Genomic DNA, 17,311 nt, shown 5'->3' with positions numbered 1-17,311 from the left:
TACATAAGCTGAGGTCTTCACTCTCTGGTTGGATGCAATGCTACACATTATTCACATTCAATATTTCATGTTGTATTTAAACTTGGAGTCTATTTTCATTTCATATTTATAGTTCAAGATGTTTAATAAAGTTTAAAGGAAAGGGCTCATACAGTTCAAGCCAAAATACATGATCACCATAACATCTGTGAGATTTCCAGCAAACCTGATGTACATTCTGAACATATACAATAATCCTATATACAGTAACAAAGTATTATGCATCTTTTCTTTTTTTTTTTTCTTTTTATTATCATGCATCAAATTTTCTTTTTAATGTGTGATACAGTGGGGCAAAAAAGTATTTAGTCAGCCACCAATTGTACAAGTTCTCCCACTTAAAAAGATGAGAGAGGCCTGTAATTGTCATCATAGGTATACCTCAACTATGAGAGACAAAATGTGGAAACAAATCCAGACAATCACATTGTCTGATTTTTGAAAGAATTTATTTGCAAATTATGGTGGAAAAAATGTATTTGGTCACCTACAAATAAGCAAGATTTCTGGCTCTCACAGACGTGTATCTTCTCCTTTAAGAGGCTCCTCTGTCCTCCACTCATTACCTGTATTAATGGCACCTGTTTGAACTTGTTATCAGTATAAAAGACACCTGTCCACAACCTCAAACAGTCACACTCCAAACTCCACTATGGTGAAGACCAAAGAGCTGTCAAAGGACACCAGAAACAAAATTGTAGACCTGCACCAGGCTGGGAAGACTGCGAATCTGCAATAGGCAAGCAGCTTGGTGTAAAGAAATCAACGGTTGGAGCAATAATTAGTTGATGAAAGACATACAAGACCACTGATAATCTCCCTTGATCTGGGGTTTCATGCAAGATCTCACCCCGTGGGGTCAAAATGATCACAAGAATGGTGAGCAAAAATCCAAGAACCACACGGGTGGACCTAGTGAATGACCTGCAGAGAGCTGGGACCAACGTGATAAAGGCTACCATCAGTAACACACTACGCCGCCAAGGACTCAGATCCTGCAGTGCCAGACGTGTCCCCCTGCTTAAGCCAGTACATGTCCGGGCCCATCTGAGGTTTGCTAGAGAGCATTTCTATGATCCAGAAGAGGATTGGTAGAATGTCATATGGTCAGATGAAACCAAAGTAAAACTGTTTGGTAGAAACACAACTCGTCATGTTTGGAGGAGAGAGAATGCTGAGTTGCAACCAAAGAACACCATACCTACTGTGAAGCATGGGGGTGGCAACATCATGCTTTGGGGCTGTTCCTCTGCAAAGGGAACAGGACGACTGATCCGTGTACATGAAAGAATGAATGGGGCCATGTATCGTGAGATTTTTAGTGCAAACTTCCTCCCATCAGCAAGGGCATTGAAGATGAAACCTGGCTGGGTCTTTCAGCATGACAATGATCCCAAACACACTGCCCGGGCAACGAAGGAGTGGCTTCGTAAGAAGCATTTCAAGGTCCTGGAGTGGCCTAGCCACTCCACATCTCAACCCCATAGAAAACCTTTGGAGGGAGTCCGTGTTGCCCAGCGACAGCCCCAAAACATCACTGCTTTAGAGGAGATCTGCATGGAGGAATGGGCCAACATACCAGCAACAGTGTGTGACAAACTTGTGAAGACTTACAGAAAACGTTTGACCTATGTCATTGCCAACAAAGGATATATAACAAATTATTGAGATGAACTTTTGATATTGACCAAATACTTATTTTCCACCATAATTTGCAAATAAATTCTTTCAAAAATCAGACAATGTGATTGTCTGGATTTGTTTCCACATTTTGTCTCTCATAGTTGAGGTATACCTATGATGACAATTACAGGCCTCTCTCATCTTTTTAAGTGGAAGAACTTGCACAATTGGTGGCTGACTAAATACTTTTTTGCCCCACTGTATGTTATTGTCAAAGAAGGAAAAAGCACATGACATATAAATTACAGGGATGTTATAACTTTTTTTTCTGTGAATGCAAATACCCTTTTAATCTTCATATAAAATAATTTACAAGCTTTTTTTTTCAGGCTTTTAAGGACAGCAGTTAGGTAGTAAATACCCTTATAGTCTGTCTTTTATACATAAACAACTAAAGGATTTTGCATTATAAACAGGGTATTGCCACTAGCAATATTAATATTAATATATTAATATTAATTTCTGCATTAAAGGTAAGCTTAGAATTTGATCGGATAAACATGATGTATAAGAGTGTTTATCTAATTTGCTCCGATTCCAGCATGCACAGACAGAGGCGGCTCTAGGCTTTGTGAGGCCTTAGGCATAACCTAGACATGAGGCCCCATTAATGTCTATAATGGGAACAAAATAATAATTCAAGTGATAAAAATTAATTGCATACATTAAGAGTACTTTTGTCAGTACTCTCTATCTCAGCGCTGGTGTCCGTGTGCTCCATCACACCAGTACTGAGAGCACACTGACACCAGCGCTGAGAGCACACTGACACCAGCGCTGAGAGCACACTGACACCAGTACTCTTAATATATGCAATTAATTTTGATTAATACTTAATACTGTGCGCTGGTGTCAGTGCTCTCAACTCCCCAGTCGCATGCACAAACCCCCAGTCACATGTACCACCCCCAGTCACCTGCACACCCCCAGTCACCTGCACACCCCCCAGTCACCTGCACACCCCCCAGTCACCTGCACACCCCCAGTCACATGTACCCCCCAGTCACATGTACCCCCCCAGTCAACTGCACACCCCCAGTCACATGTACCCCCCCAGTCACATGCACCCCCCCAGTCACATGCACCCCCCCAGTCACATGCACCCCCCCAGTCACATGTACCCCCCCAGTCACCTGCACAACCCCCAGTCACCTGCACACCCCCAGTCACATGTACCCCCCCCAGTCACATGTACCCCCCAGTCACGTGCACACCCCTCAGTCACATGTACCACCCCCCCAAGCCCATGTACCTCATACATAGCAAGGCTCTGTCCCCTCACAGCTCAGTCAGTCGGCTGCACACAGACAGGCTACAGCGTACTGGAATTGGCTCCGCCTCCACCACGGAAGCCCCACCCTGGAAAGAGGGTGGACTCCGCAATCCTGTGCTGAGGTGCTAGCTGTGCCCTTGCACAAAATATCGGCTGAAAGGATGGACAGCTTTTGCTGGCGGGCGGGGCGGGGCAGTTGACGGTCTCTGTGTGTGTCTGCTGGTGTTCTGACGAGAAGGACACCTGCTGTTCCAGTGGAGTTTTCTTGAAAGGTGTGGAGACTGGGCAGTGCCCTGGTAGGACGGCCGGGGTGTTACAGAGCAGAGAGGAGGCGGACTGACTGACTGTACTCTGAATGAGGCGGCATGAAGCTCTGCTGATTGTACCTGGGACCAGGGGCGTAACTAGAAATCACAGGGCCCCATAGCAAAATGTTGTATGGGCCCCCCTCCCCCAAAAAATAGCAAAACAGTGCAAAACAGATGACAGTCTGCCACTCCCTACCTCCTGTCCAGACTCCAGAGCCTCCTCATGTGCCGAAAATGATGTCCCTTCATAGGACCCCTTTACATTACACAACCCCCTGCACATTTGGACCCCTTTACATTACACAACCCCCTATATCACTGGGCCCCTTTACATTACACAACCCCCTGCACCACTGGACCCCTTTACATTACACAACCCCGCACATCTGGACCCCTTTACATTACACAACCCCCTGGACATCTGGACCCCTTTACATTACACAACCCCCTGGACATCTGGACCCCTTTATATTACACAACCCCCTGGACATCTGGACCCCTTTACATTACACAACCCCCTGCACATCTGAACCCCTTTACATTACACAACCCCCTGGACATCTGGACCCCTTTACATTACACAACCCCCTGAACATCTGGATCCCTTTACATTACACAACCCCCTGGACATCTGGACCCCTTTACATTACACAACCCCCTGCACATCTGGACCCCTTTACATTACACAGCACCCTGCACCCTGAAGCCTTTGGGTTCACACTGGTGGTTCTGGAGTTTGGCGCAGTGCTGGGGTATACGCAGTTTTTCTGCATTTTATCCCAATTTTTTAGCTGCAGTCCCACAGTCTTCTATTTGTTTGTATAATGTCACTGTGTTTTCTGAAAGCACACCAAAGTTGCGGTATAGAGGACATTTGGTGCGCTTTCAGAAAATGTTGCAAAAATGTGTAACCTAATAGAAGTCTGTGGGACTGTAGTGAAAATAGAGTTAAATGAGGGAAAACTGTGTATACACCTGTACTGCAACTAAATTACAGTGCATCAGTGTGAACCCACTTGAGTCCTGGTTCACATATATGTGATGCAGGAATCAGCACAATTCTACTGCGGATTCCTGCATTGCATGTCGCTTGCCGGCAATCACACTGCCCTTTGCAAACTGATATGGGTGTCAATGTAAAGTTAATGGCATCCGCAGATCAGTTTGCAGATCGCAGTGCGAACTGTAAAATGGTGCAGGAATGGGATCGCATAGGTGTGAACACCCATGTGATCCGATTCCAGTGCAGAACGAAAAAAGGGTCCTGCACCATTTTGGAGCGAATGCAATGTGATTTCAGCCATAAGTTTGTATGGCTGGACTTACATTGCACAGACATCGCATGTGATTTGCACAGCAATGCAGTGCGAATCACATGCAATGTCTGTGATCGCACTAATGAAAACCCTGGCTAAAGAAACATGATGTGGCCATCTATTAGTATGGGCTGGTTAAAAGAAAATGCTTTGGATAGAGTTAATTCTGCTGGAGGACATCAGAGGAAAGAGGGGGAGAGAAAAAGATTTGAGAGAGAGAGGGCAGAATCTGGGCACTGACAGTGCTTCTAACTCACTTGGATGTTCCCAGGATGCTCACATTTGCTTCTGTAGTTGTCGGCTACTTGTGTAAACGTTCCCGCCCCCACATTCCTTTGAGACACAGCATACGGGCTGCACGGAGCTTGGTCTGACACAGAAACAGACGGAAGGGAGGGGGCAGAGCCGATGCGGCCTCTTCCATTTCTGTGGAGGGGGGGAGGAGTTGTACTCGCTTGGCTGTTAGAACGTACTGTAGAATGCACAGCAGTGTGTCAAGTACAGCCGACACATCCCTATATTTTTGCCCAATGGGTCAGTCCACCTGAACTGGGATCTCCCTGCGCACATCGCCGCTGCCGCTACCATGCCTACCTGTTGTCACTGTTTCATACACCGCCTGACATCCCCCAGCGTGCGCCACCCAGTTAGTACAGCACTGCCCGGGCCCCATAGCTCCCGCGTGGGTCGCTATGGCGGTAGTTCCGCCACTGCCTGGGACTGATGTAGTATGAGGATAGCCAGAGGTGGTTCTTTAGGCAAAGTAGGCGGCGGCGAGGCCCCTGGGAGGGCGAGGCCTTAGGCGACCGCCTACTTTGCCTAATTAGAGAGCCGCCTCTGTGCACAGAGTTATAGCGTCTTCCATATATCTCTGTGGACCTTTTTGTAGAGAGGCTGAGTTAAGTGTTTTCCTATCATTGCAGGAAGCAAACAGTATAGAGCTTGCATATTTAAATTGAGTTAGATTTAAATTTTACATTAATCCTATGTAAATTATAATAAAAAGGCTAATACCTTTGATATATTCGTATTTAAAGTTGAAGTCCATGCAAACACTAAAATCCCTGCATCTATAGACACCACGGATCTAACACTAACCTCCCTATCCCTGTAAAGAAAAAATGAGTATACATACCTTTTTGGTAGCCGATCTGACCCGCTCCGACCCGATCTCCAGCAGCGGAAGCTCTACAGAGGACATGGCTGAAACGGCTGTAAAATGAATGGGATGTGACGTCACCCATAGACTTACTATGGGGCTTCCGTTGTTGTCTGTCTCCTCTGCACTTGCCTCTATAGTGAAGCCGCGGCTGACAGCTCAGCATGGGAACCGGTCGGAGCGGGTCATATCGGCTTCCAAAAAGGTATGTATGCTCATTTTTTTCTTTACAGGGATAGAGAGACTAGTGTTAGATCTGTGGTGTCTATAGTTGCAGGAATTTTAGTTTTTGCATGGACTTCAACTTTAAAAATCCCCATCATTTCCAAACTGGATGTGTCTTGTATTTACATTTACATTGGACCAAAGTGTAGCATATTGGGGTGGATTTACTAAAGGCAAATAGACTGTGCATTTTTAAAGTGTAGTTGTTCCAGATGTAAAATGTGGGGAAGCTTTGCTGACTTCCATCATCAAATGTGCAAGAAAAAATCCTGTTTTTTAAATTTTCCTTGCATGTGATTGGGTATTCTTTGCAAAGTGAAGCTTCATCTCACTTAGCTCTAGACTCTAGAGCAACTGCGCTTGCAAAGTACACAGTCTTCGTGAATTATAAAATATCTGCGCTACCCTGTGCAAATGCATATACAAATCAATCTAAAGTGTATAATACAGAATACCATCTATGCAATGATTACATCCACAAAATTAACCCGTAAAGTGCAAATCCTAGTACATATGTATTTAATCTAATTATATATTTTAACTGGCTTGTGGCGGCCAAGCGTTCATAGCGACGTTGCTTTTTGATCCTTCAATGTCGGCTCTTCCTATCATTGTGAAGCAGAATTTACCAAGCGTTGGATTGTTCACCCACTAATAGGGAACGTGAGCTGGGATTAGACCGTCGTGAGACAGGTTAATTAAACCCTGTTAGTTAAATACAGTGGGGACGGAAAGTATTCAGACCCCCTTAAATTTTTCACTCTTTGGTATATTGCAGCCATTTGCCTAAATCATTTAAGTTCATTTTTTTTCCTCATTAATGTATACACAGCACCCCATATTGACAGAAAAACACAGAATTGTTGACATTTTTGCAGATTTATTAAAAAAGAAAAACTGAAATACCACATGGTCCTAAGTATTCAGACCCTTTGCTCAGTATTTAGTAGAAGCACCCTTTTGATCTAATACAGCCAGTCTTTTTGGGAAAGATGCAACAAGTTTTTCACACCTGGATTTGGGGATCCTCTGCCATTCCTCCTTGCAGATCCTCTCCAGTTCTGTCAGGTTGGATGGTAAACGTTGGTGGACAGCCATTTTTAGGTCTCTCCAGAGATGCTCAATTGGGTTTAAGTCAGGGCTCTGGCTGGGCCATTCAAGAACAGTCACGGAGTTGTTGTGAAGCCACTCCTTCGTTATTTTAGCTGTGTGCTTAGGGTCATTGTCTTGTTGGAAGTTAAACCTTCGACCCAGTCTTAGGTCCTGAGCACTCTGGAGAAGGTTTTCGTCCAGGATATCCCTGTACTTTGCTGCATTCATCTTTCCCTCGATTGCAACCAGTCGTCCTGTCCCTGAAGCTGAAAAACACCCCCACAGCTTGATGCTGCCACCACCATGCTTCACTGTTGGGACTGTATTGAACAAGTGATGAGCAGTGCCTGTTTTTCTCCACACATACCACTTAGAATTAAGGCCAAAAAGTTCTATCTTGGTCTCATCAGACCAGAGAATCTTATTTCTCACCATCTTGGAGTTCTTCAGGTGTTTTAGCAAACTCCATGCGGGCTTTCATGTGTCTTGCTCTGAGGAGAGGCTTCCATTGGGCCACTCTGCCATAAAGCCCAGACTGGTGGAGGACTGCAGTGATGGTTGACTTTCCACAACCTTCTCCCATCTCCCGACTGCATCTCTGGAGCTCAGCCACAGTGATCTTTGAGTTCTTCTTTATCTCTCTCACCAAGGCTCTTCTCCCCCGATAGCTCAGTTTGGCCGGACGGCCAGCTCTAGGAAGGGTTCTGGTCGTCCCAAATGTCTTCCATTTAAGGATTATGGAGGTCACTGTGCTCTTAGGAACCTTAAGTGCAGTAGAATTTTTTTGTAACCTTGGCCAGATGTGTGCCTTGCCACAATTCTGTCTCTGAGCTCTTCGGGCAGTTCCTTTGACCTCATGATTCTCATTTGCTCTGACATGCACTGTGAGCTTTAAGGTCTTATATAGATAGGTGTGTGTGGCTTTCCTAATCAAGTCCAATCAGTATAATCAAACACAGCTGGACTCAAATGAAGGTGTAGAACCATCTCAAGGATGATCAGAAGAAATGGACAGCACCTGAGTTAAATATATGAGTGTCACAGCAAAGGGTCTGAATACTTAGGACCATGTGATATTTACATTTTTATTTTTTAATAAATCTGCAAAAATTTTCAACAATTCTGTGTTTTTCTGTCAATATGGGGTGCTGTTTGTACATTAATGAGGAAAAAAAAAACGAACTTAAATGATTTTAGCAAATGGCAGCAATATAACAAAGAGTGAAAAATTTAAGGGGGTCTGAATACTTTCCATCCCCACTATATGTATATATATATATATATATATATATATATATATATATATATATATATATATATATATATATACATATACACACACTAACTACTGTGCAAAAAGGTTTTCCAAAGGTGCCATTAGTGCTGAAAATTCTTGACAAAAAAGTGATGTGCTGTGTTGAGGAATGCAATCCCGTTCCTCTAACCACTTGTGTGCCCACCTGGGACCAAACTCACCAATAGTTGTTGACCCCCTGAGCATATACTGTAGTAAGTCAAACAGTGCTTAAATGCCTCTGGTCAGCCTCTCACAGTAAGCCACCATCCAAGGTACTAATATGCTCCAGATCATCCTCTTATATAGGAAAGGAACCAGAAATTTTCATAGCACAGCACTATTTATTAAAAACATCCCCATAAAAAGTGCACAGTACACTCACAATGTGCGGTGCCCTATCCAGCACCCGGAAAAATCTGCCGACAGTTAGTCTAGGAACGCCACTGCTCTGATCCACACTGGAGCCAGTGTATGTTCCACCAAGCGGAAGTGACGTAGTACCGGAAGTCTCCGCCCCTACGTGTTTTGTCACCAGGACATCATCAGGAGGTGTGTATCATATTTGGGTGGATTTACTAAAGGCATATAGACTCTAGGGCTGAAACAACTAATCAACAACTAATCGATTATGAAATTAATCGATTACTATTTTCATAATCTATTAATTGGCCAGTAATATAATTGGGTTAAAAAAAATAAAATTAGCCCTTTATAGTACAAAAAGAGAAAAATATTGCTACTGTAAATATCACTTTCACAGTTATATAGGAAAAAAAATGAACCCCTTACAGTAGTGATTATCTGCTTTTTTTGTACTATAAAGGGCTAATTTTCCTTTTTTTAACCCCATTATGTTACTAAATGTCTTAGGCCTGGTTCACATCTACAGGGGGTCCCCTAGTTACAAACATCCGACTTACAAACGACTCCTACTTACAAATGGAGGGAGACAATGGGAAGTGAGAGGAATTTTACCCCTAGGAAGGGAAATTCACTCCTGTAAGAGCTTTTATGGGGAAAAGGTACCTCCACTGATGCTTTATCACCAATCCTTGTTTCCACAACAACACAAAATTTTCAAAATCCAAGTGTCATTGGGACAGAAAGTGAGGAGAAATCTTCTGAAGAGGTGCACACACAGCAAAACAAATGTTACAGGGGTGTTAACCCTTCCCTATGCTATCCAAAAAGCTTAAAAATATTTTTTTTTGGCTGGAGCTACACTTAAAAAATGTACCTGTTCCGACTTACAAACAGATTCAACTTAAGAACGAACCTAAAGTCCCTAACTTGTGTGTAACCCGGGGACCCCCTGTATGTATTTTTTGGTGCTTTTTGCAGAAATGCACTACAGTTCATTTACATGGTTTCCTATGGGACAAGTTCACATCTTTGCTTTTTTCAGCCGCTGCATATTTGGAAAGGGTCGGGGACTTTTTTAATGCAAACGGTGGTTTTTTGGTTCATAATACTTCAATGGAGAAGCTGCAGAAAAGAATGTAATTCGTTTTTGCAGCAATTTGTGGTTTTTAATTATTATTTCTAAATTTTCCTGTCACTGTAGTTGAAAATGAATGTCTATTTGACCCCACTAACGATTAGAAAATAGAATAAATGTTTTTTAAATTACATTTTTTTTAAAGGAAGACATTTTTTTTTAAATACAAAAAAAATTGGTCTCTGAGTCTAATGATATTTACCAGATACACACTTTAATAGTATATACAGTATATCTCTCCTCTAATAGTATATACAGTATATCTCCTCTAATAGTATATACAGTATATCTCTCCTCTAATAGTATATACAGTATATCTCTCCTCTTAATATTATATACAGTATATCTCTCCTCTAATATTATATACAGTATATGTCCTCTAATAGTATATACAGTATATCTCTTCTGTCTGTTATTCTCAGAGTGGATTAGAGATTTTACTCCCCAACCATACAGTTGGTTATTTATATTTACCACTGCATAGAGATATTAGGAATAAATTGCCTTTTTTTTAAACTTTACATATTAACTAAATTATAGACAACACTTTTTTTTAAGGTTATTAACAGATTAATCGAAACAATAATCGGCCAACTAATCAATTATGAAAATAATCGTTAGTTGCAGCCCTAAATTAGACTCTGCATTTTGCAAGTGTAGTTGCTCTAGAGCTTAGTAAATTATAGAAAGTTTTGCTGATGCAAGTAAAAACGCAGGTTTTATTTTTTTCCATTTTCCTTGCATGTGATTGGATATTCCTTGCAGTGAAACTTCATCTCGTTTACTAAGCTATGGAGCAACTGCATTTGTAAAGTGCACAGTCTGTTTGCCTTTAGTAAAGCCACCCCATTGTCATATGCCATTGACTAATTGGCCATATGCCATTGACTAATAGGGAACTTTTGTTATTTTAGTTGCAAGGACTGTTATTTAAAAAATAGAGCGTTCTCAAGGAATGTTATTGTTGCATATTGTGACATGTTAGGAATGTATTCATTAACATTTAGGTCCACCCTAAAAAAATTAGACTACTTCATGATGCAAGCTTTTACGGGATATTATGTTTCTTTCTAATTAGGCCGCAGTGTCACATTGCTGTTTGTTAACATTAATGTCTTTGAAATTGCTGCACACTTGCATGAAAATTGTTTGGCTTACGCAGCAATCTCTTCTCTGTGTGATGCCATCTTAAAAGGTAATGCTATGGGTTTCAAATTTTTGATTTATTCCTCTTTTTCCAGCTACTTTTCACACTTTTCCTAGTTCAAAGTGTTCCACATTTATACAGTTGATTCCTCTAGTAGGTGATTTACGGTCTTTTGATGATTAGAACATTTGCCTGATTGGCAGGCTTTTGATCACAGATTAGTTGGTTTGATTTAGCGATAAAAATTCTAGTAAAGCCAGAATTAGTTGGTTTGATGTGGAAAGCATGTTATATAATTGTGCTTGTTGTATTTATCCCCTTATCCAGAGTAGCTTGCAGATTTTAACTGCCAGTTAGGAGGCCCTTGTAACCATAATAAATATAAGCAATTTAGTTAAACTTTTTTGTCTCACACATGGATTTCTGTAGCAGTGAAGCTATAGATATGAAATTAGAATTTGCTAAAGCATTGTACAGATTACAGGATATTGCAAGTGCCTCTTGTTACTGTAATAATAATCGTACTGTACTTCAGAGATGATCAGCTGCAGCTTAAGATCAATTCTTTTTAATATATATATATATATATATATATATATATAAAACAAGCCCAGAAAAGACAAAAATAGGTTTTGCAGCAATATACATCTTCAGTCAGGAGCAGTTTCCCACAGTAAAGGACAAGCGTCTTACAGCCCACTTTCAAGTGAGCACGGGCTGTCATGGGCACACTCCCTGGAACTGTGTCATCAAACTGACCTGGGCTCAAGGTATACTGCTCTCATCAGTGCTCACAAGCCATTACTTCAGTGCTGTTCAGTGTAGGAGAAAGGCCTGCCACTGAAGAAGAGAAAGGACCCATGAAGTTACGCGTTTGTAAAAAAACCCCCAAAAAATGATGGGAATGAAAATGTGAGAGCTGCCATAGCCACCTTAAAGTTATAGGCTCCAGATTCTGGTTTCACTACCAGTGTCCACAACCCAAAATTCTGCATGTAGAGTGAAATCTGGAGAGTTATGCCCTGTACACACGATAGGATTTTCCGATGGAAAATGTGTGATAGGACCTTGTTGTCGGAAATTCCGACCGTGTGTAGGCTCCATCACACATTTTCCATAGGAATTTCCGACACAAAAAGTTTGAGAGCTTGCTATAAAATTTTCCGACAACAAAATCCGTTGTCGGAAATTCCGAACGTGTGTACACAAATCCGACGCACAAAGTGCCACGCATGCTCAGAATAAATTAAGAGACGAAAGCTATTGGCTACTGCCCTGTTTATAGTCCCGACATACGTGTTTTACATCACCGCGTTCAGAACGATCAGATTTTCCGACAACTTTGTGTGACCATGTGTATGCAAGACAAGTTTGAGCCAACATCCGTCGGAAAAAATCCATGGATTTTGTTGTCGGAATGTCCGATCAATGTCCGACCGTGTGTACAGGGCATAAGTGTCACTACTTTTGTGTTAACATGCGCTTCAGATGCAAAATAGTTTTCACAGAGGGTTTTCATGTATCCTTGCGTTTTGTTGCATTGGATCGGGTCTAAATAAGCTCCTAAAAAGTCTTAAGTCCAGCAAAGTTGCTATGAGTGAGATGAATAGGACGAGGGCTGCCACCGTGGACACTTGCCCTCAGTTTATGCATTGCTATTTATATGTCCTTGTTTTGGTGTGTGGCTTCACTTGTGCTTGCAAATGTAAAGCTGCCCATAGATAAATCAAAATTAATCCGGTTCAGGAGGGACTAGCCAAATTTTGATCCATATGTGGCCGCTCTCCCTCAACAGAAGTCGATCTATTGGGCTTGTAGGAAAAGTTTTGTTGATCAGCAGCTGCAGTCGCTGTTTACTGTATTCAGACAGTGGAGATTTCCTGCTGTCAGAACAGTGTCTCAGTGGGGAAGATTTTATGGACATTTATGGCCAGCTTTAGCTATAAAAACCTATTTTTATCACCTGTTAGAAATGTTTAAAGGAGAATTATAGCCATTGCTTTTTTTTCTAAACCCATACTTCTCATATTCACTGGTGATCAAAATTAGAGAACAATTCACAAACACTTGATTTTTTTCAGAAATAATGTGATCTAGCTCAACATTTGACAGAATTTTTGTTGTGGCTATACCATGCTATTAGAACAGTGTTTTTCAAAATAACCAAGTCACTTGAACAAAAAAAAAAATTTTGTAGAAAACACAATGATCAAAATTACAGAACACCAATGACTGTAACACAGAGAAAGATTACAACCAAAATTTCTGAAGGTTACAACAATCAACAATTAGTAGGAAGTGTACAGGTCCTTGCTTTGAATGACTTCAGCACATCTGTGGCCACAGGACATCACTAGTGTCTCACACTGCTCTGGTGTGATTTTGCTCCACTATTCTTCCAGTCTCTTCCACAGTTTGGTGACTGTAGTGGGTTTCTAGCCATAACTTTTTTGCCAAGGATTTTCCAGAGGTTTTATATTTGTTTTAGATCAGGGACTCTGGGCTGGCCATTTCATTATTTCAATGTTTTTGGCTTCAAGGAACTGCTTTACCCATTTTGCTGTGTGACGGGGGGGGGGGAGTTTGTCATATATGAAAATTGGTGGTTGATTGGGTAAGGAACACAGGGAAAGAATTGCATCTTGTCAAAGGTTCTGATAAACCTTTGCATTCACTCTGCCACGTTGTTGTATAAGAGGCCCAACTCTGCAGAAAACATCCCCCAACCATGACTCTTCCCCTACACTTTTGGGGCTCAGTCTCTCCCCATTTTACATAGTTACATAGTTAGTCAGGTTGAAAAAAGACACAAGTCCATCCAGTTCAACCATAAAAAACAAAAAAAACAAAAGAAAATCGTACAATCCAATATACCCAATACTATACCCACAGTTGATCCAAAGGAAGGCAAAAAACCCCAGCAGAGCATGTTCCAATTTGCTACAGCAGGGGAAAAAATTCCTTCCTGATCCCCCAAGAGGCAATCGGATTTTCCCTGGATCAACTTTACCTATAAATGTCAGTACCCAGTTATATTATGTACATTTAGGAAAGTATCCAGGCCTTTCTTAAAGCAATCTACTGAGCTGGCCAGAACCACCTCTGGAGGGAGTCTATTCCACATTTTCACAGCTCTTACTGTGAAGAAACCTTTGCGTATTTGGAGGTGAAATCTCTTTTCCTCCAGTCGTAAAGAGTGCCCCCTTGTCCTCTGTGTTGACCGTAAAGTGAATAACTCAACACCAAGTTCACTATATGGACCCCTTATATATTTGAACATGTTGATCATATCCCCCTTATTCTCCTCTTCTCAAGAGTGAACAAATTCAGTTCCTCTAATCTTTCCTCATAGCTGAGCTCCCCCATGCCTCTTATCAGTTTGGTTGCCCTTCTCTGCACTTTCTCCAGTTCCCCGATATCCTTTTTGAGAACTGGTGCCCAAAACTGAACTGCATATTCCAGATGAGATCTTACTAATGATTTGAACAGAGGCAAAATGATATCTCTCTCTCTGGAGTCCATACCTCTCTTACTACAAGAAAGGACTTTGCTCGCTTTGGAAACCGCAGCTTGGCATTGCATGCTATTATTGAGCTTATGATCTACCAAAACCCCCAGATCCTTCTCCACTACGGATTTCCCCAGTTGTACTGCCCCTAGTATGTATGATGCATGCATATTCTTAGCCCCCAAGTGCATAACTTTACATTTCTCAACATTAAACCTCATCTGCCACATAGACGCACAATTAGACAGAGCATTGAGGTCAGCTTGTAAATTGGAGACATCCTGTTAGGACGTTATTCCACTGCATAGCTTGGTGTCATCTGCAAAGACAGAAATATGTTTCCCATCAGAGCCAAATAAATTGTACTTGCTTTCATCACTAAAGTGAACTTTGGACCAGTTCTCCTCTGTCCACACAACATGCTCCTCAGCAAAGGTTAGTCTAGCTTTTTGATTCTTTCTGCTAATGAGAGGTTTGGTCACTGCAGAGTGGGCTTTCAGTCCAAATTCTTTTAAATGCCAAGTCACTGTATGACGAGACAGATCCTTACTCTGTTCAGTGCTGAACTGGCGATCAGTCGCAGCTGCAGTGTTGAACTGATTACCCATTGAGTTTCTCTGCATTGTCCTGTCCTCTCTTGCATTTGTCTTTCGTGGATGACCAGCCTTTTTAGGTTACTTGAATAGGTTTGTGACGTTGTAAAGATGCATTATTCTAGAAATCACAGATTTGGAGTGACAAACTTCTCTTGCTATGGCTCAAAGGGTCATCCCTTTGGCCATCATCTGGATAACCTGCTGCTGGAGGGTTTCAGTCATTTTAGAACGGCTCACCATCTTGCAAAGTCAGTTAAAACTGGAAAGTTAGACTGCCAGTTAAATAGGGTTTGTCAGATGAAAAAAAACACTTGCTTACTGGACACTTATACCCCCTTCCTGCCCAGGCCAATTTTCAGCTTTCAGTGCTCTCACACTTTGAATGACAATTGCGTGGTCATGCAACAGTGTACCGATATGGAATTTTTATCAATTTTTTTCATACAATAGAGTTTTCTTTTGGTGGTATATAATCACCACTGGGTTTTTCTTTTTTTGGCCAAACTAACAAAAAGACCGAAAATTTTGAAAAAAAAAACAAAAACAAAACGTTTTTTATATTTTGTTATAACATTTTGTTTGCAGACAGGTAATTTTTCTCCTTCACTGATGTGTGGTGATGAGGCTGCACTGATGTGTGCTGATGAGGCTGCACTGATGGGCACTGATAGACTGCACTGATGGGCACTGATAGGTCACACTGATGAGCACTGATTTGGCGGCAACAGTGGGCACTGGGTAACACTGATGGGCACTGATAGGCAGCACGGAGAGGTGGCACTGATGGACACTGATAGATGGCACTGATAATGAGGCACTGCTTGGCAGCACCGATGGACACTGTTAGGTGGCACTGGTGGGCGCTGATGGCACTGATTTGCAGCACATTTGGGCTCTAATGGGACAGATGTCCCTCTATTTAAAGCCGCAGCTTTTATTTACTTCACGCTTACTACGTGAAGGGAAAAAATAAAATGATAACTGGCATCTGTTTATTTCCTTGACCAGCTGTCATTGGCTGAAAGCTGATCACGTGGTAAAGGGACTGCTGTGATTGGCCCTTTACCCGATCTATGATCAGCCAAGTCTCACAGACTCTGCGATCACAGAGCGTGCCACTCGCCCGTCTATGGACACCCTCCCAGCAATTTAAGCCTGCGCTGTAGCCGTCTTTTGGCTATAGCGCGATGTGGCAAGTGGTTAAAGAAATTAGCACAAGGTGCCAGATTAACATCAATAACTGATAGGTATCTGATAGTGTTCTCTAATTTGATCAATGTTCTTTTTCAAATCTCATTTAAGTTTTTTATTATGTGCTTCAAAATATATGTAATTCATTCAATATGCTTAATAAAACTGCTCTTTTACTCCTGTTTCAATAATTTCAAATAGAACTAAGCAATTACCTTGAAATTTAGGAAATCATAGGTTCTCTAATTTTTATTTATTTATATATATATATACATATATATATATATATATAGTATATAGTGCTAGTTCTTCTTTATGTGTGATTATTATTTGAACCATATAACCAGAATGAGGAGCGCCTTGTGATGAAAATAAATCTCAATATGCCATCTTAACAATTAGAGGGAAAATAAATCCAAATAAATGGTGTGATTTTGTACACTTTGAGTTTTATTCACACAGGGATTGACTTTTTAGTGGGTTTAAAGGCAGCGCAGAAACAATATATATTTTTAAAATATGTATTATATGCCCTTTGATAGCCTCTGCAAATTCAAACCGTGGTCAAACTGTTAGTTACACCAATGCCTTTTGTAAATCAATGACATTCTCTACTTACTGCCATTTTCTATAATATTTCTGATGAGGGAATTCTGTGTGTAACCTTAGCTTTATTAGAACTAAAATAACTGAAGAAATGGAAACTCTCTTGAAGATACTTACTGTGGCGCAAGGTGTAGATTGTATTGTGCATTGAGATTGTATAATGCCCCAGATTACATGTTTATATTTTTGTTACTTTTAATTGGTGTTGACAGGGGTTTCCTCTGTAGCATTCAAACTTTACTTTTGTGATCATAAGAAGTGGTAGACAAAATGGCAGGAGTACATCCTAGTGAAACAATAACAATTTGCAGATCTAGTGATTGGACACAACCTAGCCTTAAGCCTCATACACACTATTAGATTTTCTGCAGAT

General features: G+C 41.3%; 1 protein-coding gene across 1 annotated transcript in view; it reads left to right on the top strand.

Annotated features, from left to right (window-relative positions):
• The window catches only part of IPO11 (importin 11), a 677,548-nt gene that overhangs the window by 235,475 nt on the left and 424,762 nt on the right, over positions 1-17,311 (top strand). The window lies entirely within an intron of this gene.

Source organism: Aquarana catesbeiana, linkage group LG01, assembly GCF_042186555.1.
Source record: "Aquarana catesbeiana isolate 2022-GZ linkage group LG01, ASM4218655v1, whole genome shotgun sequence".
Taxonomy (NCBI): Eukaryota; Metazoa; Chordata; class Amphibia; order Anura; family Ranidae; genus Aquarana; species Aquarana catesbeiana.
This window is presented reverse-complemented; position numbering and strand designations above follow the sequence as displayed.